The following is an 11,335-nucleotide window of genomic DNA, read 5'->3' on the forward strand; positions in this document are numbered from 1 at the left end:
AAAGGCTATCATTTTTTACTTTCACAAATGAAAAAGAGAAATTTCATCTGGTCAAGGAAAATTGCTGTGGAGAACATTGAGTTTTATTTTGTCACCTTTCTTGATGTATTTTCAACTCTGATGACTAAATGGAAGATTCTAAATTCAGTCTCTCTTATCTATCGTCCCCTCTATCTATCTGCCCATCCATCAGTTCTTGTTCATACTTGTTATAGGCACAGCCTGGGGAACTGAAGGGCACTGGGAATTTTTAGTCTGTCTTCTGAATATCCATTACAGGTATCACTCAGCTTGCAAGATGGATATAGTTCAGCAAAACTGGAAATAGAAGGCTTCTCTGGAGTGAATTCTGTGACTTACTAACATGTTAAAACTTACTGTCCTTTTCCCAGAGATATTACAATAAGCTGAATTAAAGTTCTGGGTGATGGAGGGGTTAAAATAATCTCTGGAACATATATTAGGCATTGTCGTGTGGTTACAACGCTATACCTATGGAGACATCCCAAACTGTTGCTTGTGCATGATACAAAAAGCCTTTCAAGTCAGAAGGTTGGGCCTATGGCTCTGCCAGGACCACCAACATCTAACCAAGGGTGAGAGACGTATGATGTTCAAGTCTTCATTTAGCCATGACATATTCAGTAAGAGCTTAATAATGGCCGGGCCCTTATACTATAATATTAAATTCTATATGCCATAGACCAGGCCATCATATAGCATAGATTACAAGTATGGCATGATATGGTATAATAAAATGTTTTAAAATAACATAAAATGTAAAATAACATAAAATGCCAGCCACATGAAAAAGCTAGTTTCCCCAATATTTAATTATTACTCTCCTACTTAAACTCTCAGGGGTTCCCATGTGCCCTCAAATTGAGTCTCCTCTCCTAAGCATAATATTCAACATGCTTCATCATCTCTCTCCTGCCTACTTCTTTGGCCCTAGTTCTGGATGCTGTTTTTCCCATCTCCTGAGACTGCCTATGTTACAAGGAGACTGAATTGTTTGCAGTCTCCCATTGTTATTTTACACTAGTATGCTTTGCAAATGTTTCTTTTCTTGCCTGCTTGAAACACTTGTACTCATCCTTTGAGACCTGGCTCAGAAAGTCACCTTCAGCAAAGTCTTCCCCTGGATCCTCTCTGTATTTTATGGTGTATCTTTTTTTTTTTTTAAGATTTTATTTATTTATCTGACAGAGAGAGAGAGAGAGAGAGAGAGATCACAAGCAGGCAGAGAGGCAGGCAGAGAGAGAGGAGGAAGCAGGGTCTCTGCTGAGCAGAGAGCTCGATGCGGGGCTCGATCGCAGAACCCCGGGATCATGACCTGAGCCAAAGGCAGAGGCTTTAACCCACTGAGCCACCCAGGCGCCCCTTATGGTGTATCTTTATCATCACACTTAGCACACTGCCATGCAATTATCCATTTACACACTTAGAGAAGTATGCAAATGAATCTCCCTTTAGGATGTAAGCTTCTAGAGGGTAGAGACCCTGTTTCGTTAATCTTTGTGGACCTAGCATATGGCATAATACCTGATGAAAAGGAGCTGCCCAGTATGTTTATAAATGAACAGATGGGTTACAAAATGAATTAACCACACTACAGCTGAAGGACTTCTTTGTAATTGATGCTTCTTAATGGTATAGTGACCAATCTAGCAAAGTTGTATCTCTCTTGGATTCCCTCTTATTTCCACCTCAGTCCTGCTGGAGCAGGCACCACCCAAGCCATCATGGTGAGGTTCTTGTAACAGTTGCTTGTCAACCGTACTGTTGGTGCAGTCTTGCAGAGGGAAATGTTAGCTTAGACACACAAGTCACTGAGAATATATCATTTTAATCTTGACAGTGTACTTTTAAGCGGATGCCTGAGTTCTTCTTCCTTCACATAACTAGCATCTCTCCAAACAAGCTTAGATAGCAACCTGTTTTCTTTGGAAAACTGATTAATGGGGGCATTACTCATATGCCTGGTTGTATGACATGTAAAATAACATTGTCATTTTGTTTAGGGGGTGTTGGGTAAAAATATCCAGGAATTCACCTCCAATGGAGCAACCACCTGTTTGCTGGAAACATTGAAGAGGGAATGCTGGGGAGGCAGCCCTCTTGAAGAATGCCGCAGGGGGTCTAATTCCATCACGAGCCTCCCCCACAACAAACTGCCTCCTCCACGCTTAGCAGTAGCACCTGTGGAAACAAGAGAAGAGCCGAGGTCGGGTATCTTAGCACTTGGGTTGGCTGGGAACTGAGCTGCCCTCCAGGCACCTGGAGAAACTGGCAGAGGAGCTCTTCCCAAGCCAGAGGGATGGCAAAGCTGGGGGAGCTGTCAAGTGCTGCATCCATCAGTGGCCAGGACAGAAGTCCATCTTGATTTAGGAGTAGAAACAAGGGACCAAAGTGTGAATGAGAGAAGGCATTGGAAATGGGGAGGAAACGCAACTGTAGGACAGAACACTGGTCAAGTGTACCCAGTACTCCTACCTTCCCCTGGGGCATCCTACATACAGTCTTGGTGGGGGAAGGGGTCGGGAAGATGGGGGTTACCATCCCACAGGAAATGAGACCTTGCCCTCTGGAAGCATATGAGCAGGCAGGAAAGGAGCAAGCATGGATTCGGGCCTCACTTGCAGCAGCCAGAACTGAGCAGATCAACAAAGTCCATGCCGAGTAGGAAAGGAGGTTATCTAAGGGAAACAGAAAGCCTGAAGTTTTCCAGCAAAACAAACTGGAGAAAATCTTACAGGATTAGGGAAAGGATAATCCCCTTCCAGGACCTGCTGTCTGCAAATATAGAAGGGCAAAAACAACACAGCACAAGAACCATGTGGTGGGGGAGGAGGGAGGGAAAGGGGGAAGTGCCAAGGAGAGGGTAAGAGTCCAGGTTGACAACAAAGGTCCAAATGCACTACAGCAAAAGATCAACTTGTCTTGTCCCACCCAGAACCTCAGCCAGTGCAAGGCCATCTTGAACTGTCCGCAGTGCAACTCGAGAAGCCTGTTTGGGGAAGGCAGCATCCCTGAAGGCACAATGACTCTCTATTCTAGTTTAGGAAACCACCTAGCGGTCACAACTTAAATGTAAAATAAATCTATAAACTTTGCAAAGACATGGATATACGCCTGGTAAAAAGTGGAAGGAGGGTGTTCCGTGTTCTGAGTCTCATTACAGGGCACCAGGGGTGTCGGGAGAGGCTGGAGCACCAAACTCTTAAGGCTTTTATATTCCTGGGGGGCCTGGGTGGCTCAGTCGTTAGGCGTCTGCCTTTTAGCTCAGGTCATGATCTCTCCTCTCTGCTCCTGTTCCCTCTCACTATCTGTATCTCTCTCAAATAAATAAATAAAATCTTAAAAAAAAAAAGTTTACAATCCTAAAATGAGGAATGAAAAAGATAAAATGAGAATAGCTAACTGTATAACCTCTCAGTTCTGATAATACTACCTTGTCTAATGTAAAGGGAGGGGTGCTTGGGGGCCTCAGTGGGATAAGCCTCTGACTCTTCGGGTCAGGTCATGATCTCAGGGTCCTGGGATGGAGCCCCACACTGGGCTCTCTGATCAGGAGGGAGCCTGCTTCCTTCTCTCTCTGCTTGCCTCTCTGCCTGCTTGTGATTCTCTCTCTCTGTCAAATAAAAAATTAAATCTTTAAAAAAAAAACCTAATGTAAAGGGAAAAAAATAAAAGGAAAAAAGAGCTTAGTATTTGTGTAGAAAATATGTATATGCCTATGCAAAGTTCCCATAGATCCCTACGGTTATATGGTTCTGTGCCCCAAAACTTCTAGCAGAAAGTCCCAGAACATGTCAGGCAGCACCAAGTCCAGAACAGAAATGAAAACAGAATAATGATTTCATTCAGATTAAAACATGAACGAACAAACAAGCAAGCAAAACTATGGTTCCTCCACACATATATATCCTCACACATGGGATGTTACTGATGTCTTGGCGTCAGAAGCTGCTCAGAAGTCAGGCATGGGGATAAGAGACTATGGACTCTGAAAAACAACCTGAGGGTTTTGAAGGGTCAGGGGTGGGAGGTTGGGGGAACAGGTGGTGGGTAATAGGGAGGGCACGTTTTGCATGGAGCACTGGGTGTTGTGCAAAAACAATGAATACTGTTATGCTGAAAAAAAAAAAGAAGTCAGGCATGGGGAAAGACTTTCCTCTTGGATAGGTAAAGACTGAAAAATAAGCATGGTGTGAATCTACAGAGAGGGTAGAGTCAATACAGACTTGTTTACAATATGAGGATCAAAGGTATCCTGTGAAACTTGGCTGAGATAAACTTAGAATACCTCTTTTAAAGTTCGTTTATTAATTAATTAGTTTTTTTGTTTAAGTCATCTCTACGTCCAATGTGAGGCTCAAACTCATGACCCTGAGATCAAGATTCATACACTCTTCTAACTGAGCCAGCCCAATGCCCCTTGAATATATGTTTTATTTTACTTTTTTAAAGATTTTTATTTATTTTATTTGAGAGAGAGAGAGATTGCGAGAACTGAGTGGGAGGAGGGGTAGAGCAAGAAGCAGACTCCGGGGATCATGACCTGAGCCAAAGGCAGACGCTTAATCAACTGAGCTACCCAGGTGTCCCTAGAATACGTATTTTATTATACTTTTTTTCAAAGATTTTATTTATTTATTTGACAGAGAGACAGAACACAAACAGAGGAAATGGCAGGCAGAGGGAGAGAAAGAAGCAGGCTCCCGTTGAGCACAGAGCCCGATGTGGGACTTGCCCCCAGGACCCCAGGACTGTGACCTGAGCTGAAGGCAGAGGCTTAACCCTCTGAGCCACCCAGACACCCCAGAATACATATTTTAAAAGGACTATTTCACATATCACAGAAAAGAATCTTTAAATGATTTTGACGCATTTATGAATGACAGGGACAGAAATGGCTACTCAGCAGAATAATGCAATCTAACTTTTTTTTTTTAATATTTTATTTATTTATTCGACAGAGAGAGGATGCTATCTAACTTTTAAGGATAACCTTAGCTAGAACAACCATGCCATTCCACCAAAGGGCTGCTGTGGATGACAGAGATACTGTTGGCATGACTGGTTGGATTCCATGTGGCAATACTTTCACTCCTATGAGACAATATTCACACAGACATTTTTGGAAACTGTCAAGGGCTATTACTAAGACTGGTATTATACATTATCACACGAACTATCGGGTACCGTACCAATCAGGTAACATTGTATACTGACCCCCCAAGAAGACTGACGTTAACCACCTTCAGACTTAAATGTCTTTTAAAACAATTCTATGTATAAACAAAAAGGTTTAAAGCTATATCCTGGAATTGAAGTCTTCTTATATAAATGAGAGAAGCCTTTCAAGTCAAAGGGATGGAAAATATGCTTTACAAAACTTAACCTAAATCTGTAAATGAATCAAAAGATAAATGAAGATATGTGATACTAAACAAAAATCTATATCTATAATATTAAAAGATAATAGAAAGAAAGAGTCAATGGTATTTACATTACCAACAGATAGCACTTAAGTAGACGCCCAAAATATTGCTAATGCTTACACACTCACAATACTGTTTGTGCTTTTTTGAAAATATCTTTAGGGTCATCAGTAGGTCTGATAGGGTCCCAAAAGTAGATTTTAGGTTGTGGGGTTTTTTTTCCCACTGCTCAACCCCACGTTAAACTAACCTTTAAGTAGCATGGGAGAGAGAAAAGAAAGAAACACATTCATACTAAAGTGTAAATAACTAAGAGAGATGGTTTGCAAGCCACCTCTCACGAAGAGTGGTTCAGTTTTAAACTGTTGCTTATGGGCCTAATACTTATCCTATTATTTCCTCAAATAAGGGTACACTTGGTTCTTTCCTGCTGGATGAGGTATACACTTGGCTTAGGAATAGCCACAGCATTTAAGTAGAAATGGAGGTTAGGACAACATTTTAAAAAAGCTGTTGTTGAGTTGGAGAGACGTACTCTATGTTGCTGAAGGGGAAGGAGTATGGGAAAGTTTGAACACGGAAGGTTTTGGTTCCCTGAGGTTCATTTTCTCTTCCTTATTTTTATGCTGATTAGGGCTTTTTTTCCCCCCCTTCCTTTTTGACAGACTTGTTTCAGTCCTTCTCTGGCCTTATTTATTTATTTTGCTCCTGCTGACAAGCTGGAGGCTGCATTACGTTATGTGCTCACTCTTAAAATGTTCCTTTAGGCTCTTGCCCCTAAGGTCTGTGGCCAATGCAGAGAGTCAAGAGGTACTGTGCTGTATGCAAATACAGGCATATTTGTCCGTGTAGGCCAAAGGAGGGGAGGCATTCTGCAAAACGCCCGAAGAACAGAGACTTCTGCAATGGAATATCTGATAGCCTCATGAAAAGAAGCTAAACTTTTCAGAAACAAACAGTACAGAGGAATACTTATCTATAAAATAAGTTGGAGAAAAAAAAACCCCGCACACAAAACAGGACTAATACTTGAGCAGTGAGTTCACCTCAAGCATTTCATGAATTTCACATGACCCGCCCACTTTCTCTCTGTACCTCTGCGGATTACCATATCAGCCGTAATAATACTCTGTTGTTCCGGCGCCTGATTTACATATCAACGTAGCCATGGCATTCCAGAATGTAGAATATCGTACTGTTCCCCTTGTTTGTGGTTTCTGTAACAAGGTTAATTTTGTGTTCCCTTGCCTTCTTCACTTAATCGCATGCCACCCCCTACCTCTCTTCAATCAGGGGTTTGTTTTTCCCTTCGAGTAACTATCCTCCCATCCTCTCTCAGCCTGTGTGTCATAATTTGAGCTACCCACAAATTCACTGTACAACCGCACTGCGTTTTAAAATCTTTATCACTCACTTGGCCACAGATGATCTGCTCTTGGAAAACTCAAGGCAGAGTCAGAGAAGTCATGATAGGTCACTTCTGGGCTGACCCCGGGGTACATTCTTCCCCAAACGTATGGTGTGTGTTAGGGTAGGTCAAAAGTTACCATGGTAGATTTCATGGTCACGTTTGTTTTCTTTCTTGGTAGGCTTTGTTTTTAATTATTGCTAGTTCGAGATGGGAGATGGGTCTAACCAAAATCTCTGGGCCAGGACTGAGTGAAACGATTTTCATTTCCAAGGAAAGTTTGGAAAGGGCTGGGTAATTTTTAAATTCTTAGATTCGTGTGTCAAACTTAGTGGGAAGCCAGCTGGAGCCTAACAAGTTATTTTAATGAGCTTCCTTTCTCTCTGATGTTCCCCAGGGGATATGTGCCAAGCAGACCCATGTGGCCTGGGGAGTAACATGATCATCTTGGCTCTGTTTAGACACCTGTGCTCTTTCAGCCCTAGTGGTAAGGGGAACGGGAGAGAGACATGAGGGCATGGAAGGCATGCAGACCTAGTGGGAGTGGGTGTGTGCCATGCTGCTTAGGAATTCACTACAAGAAACTCCACGGCAGCAGCAGAGGCTTGATGCATTGTAGGCCAACAGTGTCTCTACGTGAGGTGTCTGGGAGTATATGAAACGTGTTTGTGTGTGTTGGGGAGGGAGGAGAAAGGACTGGAGGGAGGAGAAAATTATATGCATTTTTAGAAGGAATTGCATGCCTGGGAGTTTCCTTTTGAGAAGGAGGAAAAGATTGAAGATGATGAATATAAAGCAGGCTCAGCACCCTGAGAAAATATTCTTCTTCTAAACTTCCGCCTACTCCTTAAAAATAAAAAAAGTATGTTTGCTGTGTTCACTTTACCTTTCCAGGGATCAGTGTGATGCTTGGCACTCCCTACCCACTCTGAACAATCTAACCCACTCACAACAATCTTGGTCTGTATAATTTTCACCAGATGCCTTGTTTGGTGATTGTCCATAGTCTCCTGTATGTGTGAATTTCTTCTTCTTGGATTATAAAGTCCTCAAGGATTTATACTTATAGAAACTAATGCTCTCTCTTGTTCTTCCTCACCTCTTTACCAATTCTGGGTACTTCTCAGCAAATGTTTAACATATGACTACACAATACGTCTTCATAAGATCCTCTGTCCTTAACAAAGTCTTATTTTATGATGAGATTAAGGTTTATTTTTACAAATGAAATCTAAAAGACTTAAAAGTAGTTCCACACTTCTTAAAGGGAATATATTTATAATTCTTAAATTTAAATTTCTATTTTAAGGGGTACCTGGGTGGCTCAGTCTGTTTTGGCTCAGGTCAGGATCCTGGCATCCTGGGATCCAGTGGGGAGTCTGCCTCTCCCTCTGCCCCTCTCCCTGCTCATCCTCTCTCTCTCTTCTTCTGCACTCTCTCTCTCAAATAAATGATTTTTTTAATTAAAAAATGAATTCTGTCTTAGTTATATAATATTTCAGATGTACAGAAATACAAAGACAATAATACAACTCCATTTCCAAAGTTAACATATTTGCTTCATCTCTTTAAAAATTAAATATAAATTTTTAAAAATGTAAAAAAATAAATAAATAAAAATTAAATATACACCTAACCACTCTTCATCCCAAGCCCCTCCCTCACTCCCTTAAGAAAACCTCTCTCCTGAAACTGGTGTACATTCCTTCCTGCATGTTTTTAGATTTCTACTACTTGGTTCAAAAGGTCTTAGTTCTCCTTCCTGGGGGGCTGGTGACTGAGTCTGCAAACCACTCACACCAGCCTCTCTGGAAGGGTGGAGTGGATAAGTGCCATTATAGAGATGTGCTTTTGTCAGCTGGGATGCAGGAAGGGAGAGTGGTAGAGGATTAACCCAGGGGAAAAGCAGTCCCACCTCAGAGAAGAGGACTTACTGACCAGGGCATAGCTAGGGAAGCAGAACTGACGCCAGGCTGGACACAGTAGAAAGAAGCTAGAAGGGGGAGGAAAGCAGCCCCTGGAGATGTAGAACAAAAAGGGTGTTAGGGGAGGCAGAGGAAGAGAGCTCCCATGAGCACACACTTTTGCTCCTCTGATCATCAGAAAGGATGTGGGTAGGTGTCCCTGAATGCAGTTTTGGGGTTACAGGTGTGCCCCTGGGTGGGACCAACTGCTGAAACCCCAGCATGCCAGACCCATTACCAGCCACAAGACCTGGCTACGTGGCTTTTACTTGGAGGAAGTGACCTGCTTTAGTTCCTCTAAAGCATTATACAGATCAGTCGGAGATGATTCAACTTTCCTGTTACAGGCATACCTCGGAGATACTGTGGGTTCCGTTCTCAGACCACTACAATAAAACAAGTCAAATGAATTTTTTGGTTTCCAAGTGCATGTAAAAGTTATGTTTACACCATATTACAGTCTATTAAGTGTGCAATAGCATTATTTCTTAAAAAAAAGTGTACATCCTTAATGAGAAAATCTTTATGCCTAAAAAATGCTAACAATCATCTGAGCTTTCAACAAGTCATAATTACTAATCACAGATCACTGTACCAAACATCATAATGATGAAAAAGTTTGAAATATGGTGAGAATTGGGGCACCTGCGTGGCTCAGTTGGTTAATGGACTGACTCTTGATTTCAGCTCAAGTCATGATCTCAGGGTCATGAGAGCAAGCCCCATCACAGACTCCGTGCTCAGTGGAGGGGGTCTGCTTCTCTCCCTCCCCTTCTCTCCCTGCCCCTCCTCCCTTCTCCCTTTCTCTCTCTCAAATAAATAAATCTTAAATATATATATATAAAATAAAATATATAAATATATATGTATATATATATATACATATATATATATATATATATATAGTGAGAATTACTAAAATGTGACACAGAGACACAAAGTGAGAAAATGCTGTTGGGAAATGGCATCAATAGACTTGCTCAAGGCAGGGTTGCCACAAACCTTCCATTTGTAAAAAGCACAATAAAGTGAAGTACAGCAAAACAAGGTATGCCCCTATTACCCATCCTCAATTTGGAGTTAAAAGATAAAATAGAAGGCACCCAGTTAAATTTGATTTTCAGATTAAACAACATATACTTTTTTTTATAGTAAAAGTGTGTCTTAAATATTGTATGGGACATACTTTTACTAACAAGTTATTTGTTTATACTAAAATCAATTGTGAGTATTCTGTATATTTACTGCTAAATCTGGCAACTCTACCTCCATTGAATTCCGGAAGGGTTTTAGTAGTCTTTGAAAAGGACTGGGTCAAAGAGTCCTCCAGAATAACATTAAGGAACATTAATGAACCTTTATCAAATGCTAAATGGTTTAATTTAGGCTAAAACAACAAAAAACCAGCAGTATGCAAAGACCATCTTCTTTTTTTAATGGTTTTATTGATATGTCACATTCTGTAAAATTCACTCATTGTTTTTTCATTTTTTAAAGATTTTTAAAAATTTATTTACGAGAAGGGAAGTAGAGAGAAAGAGAGATCATGAGCATGTGGGGAAGGGTAGAGAGAGCAGACTCCCTGTTGAGATAGGGAGCCCGAGGTGGGACTTGATCCCAGGACTCTGGGATCATGACCCACTCTGGAGGCAGATGCTTAACCAACCAAGCCACCAGGTGCCCCAAGATTCACTGTTTCTTTTAGAATTAATGTATTAACTGTATTTGGCTGCAAATATATCTTTAACTCATAACTCCAGATCAAGAGTCCCATGCTCTACCCACTTAGCCATCCAGGCACCCTTAATTTTTTAACATTTTCAGCACCTCAAAAAAAGAAAACCAGTGCCCGTTAACAATCCCTCCCCATTCCTGTCCCACTTCCCCGCTGTTCCCAACCACAGCCCCCGTCAACCACTTGGTAACTTTTTGTTTCTTTCAATTACCTGTTCTGGACCTTCCATTATAAATGGAATCTACAAAATGAGGCTCTTAATGTTGTATGTTGTCAAGGCTTATCCACTCTGTAGCATCTATCAGTACTTCATATCAATAACATTCTGCTGGACATACATACCACATTTATCCTATCCATTCATCCGCTGACGGACATTTGGGTTGTTCCACTTTTTGACTATTATGAATAATGCTTCTAGGATAGAACATCCTTGTACAGGTTTTCACATGGAAGTATGTTTTCATTTCTTTGGAATTGTTGGCGATATGGTAACTTTAAGGTCTAATATTGTGAGAACTGCCCAATTCTTTCTCAAAACAGCTGCAGCACTGTACACTCTTAGTTTTCTTTTCTTTCTTTCTCACCCCCCCCCCCCCCCCCCCCCGCTTTGGTCTGTGTGTGTAATAAAGAATCTTCAGGGTTTCCTCGGTATCCCGGAGGAGGGCCTGCTCCCAGGGCTCCTCCTTGGGGCGGGCTTCTGTGGGGCCCCAAAGTCATCCCACCAGTGCCCAGAGCGCTGGAAGTCCAAGACAGCTCACGGCTGGAAACGTAGACCGGC

This window comes from Meles meles, chromosome 7, assembly GCF_922984935.1.
Source record: "Meles meles chromosome 7, mMelMel3.1 paternal haplotype, whole genome shotgun sequence".
In the NCBI taxonomy this organism is placed as follows: Eukaryota; Metazoa; Chordata; class Mammalia; order Carnivora; family Mustelidae; genus Meles; species Meles meles.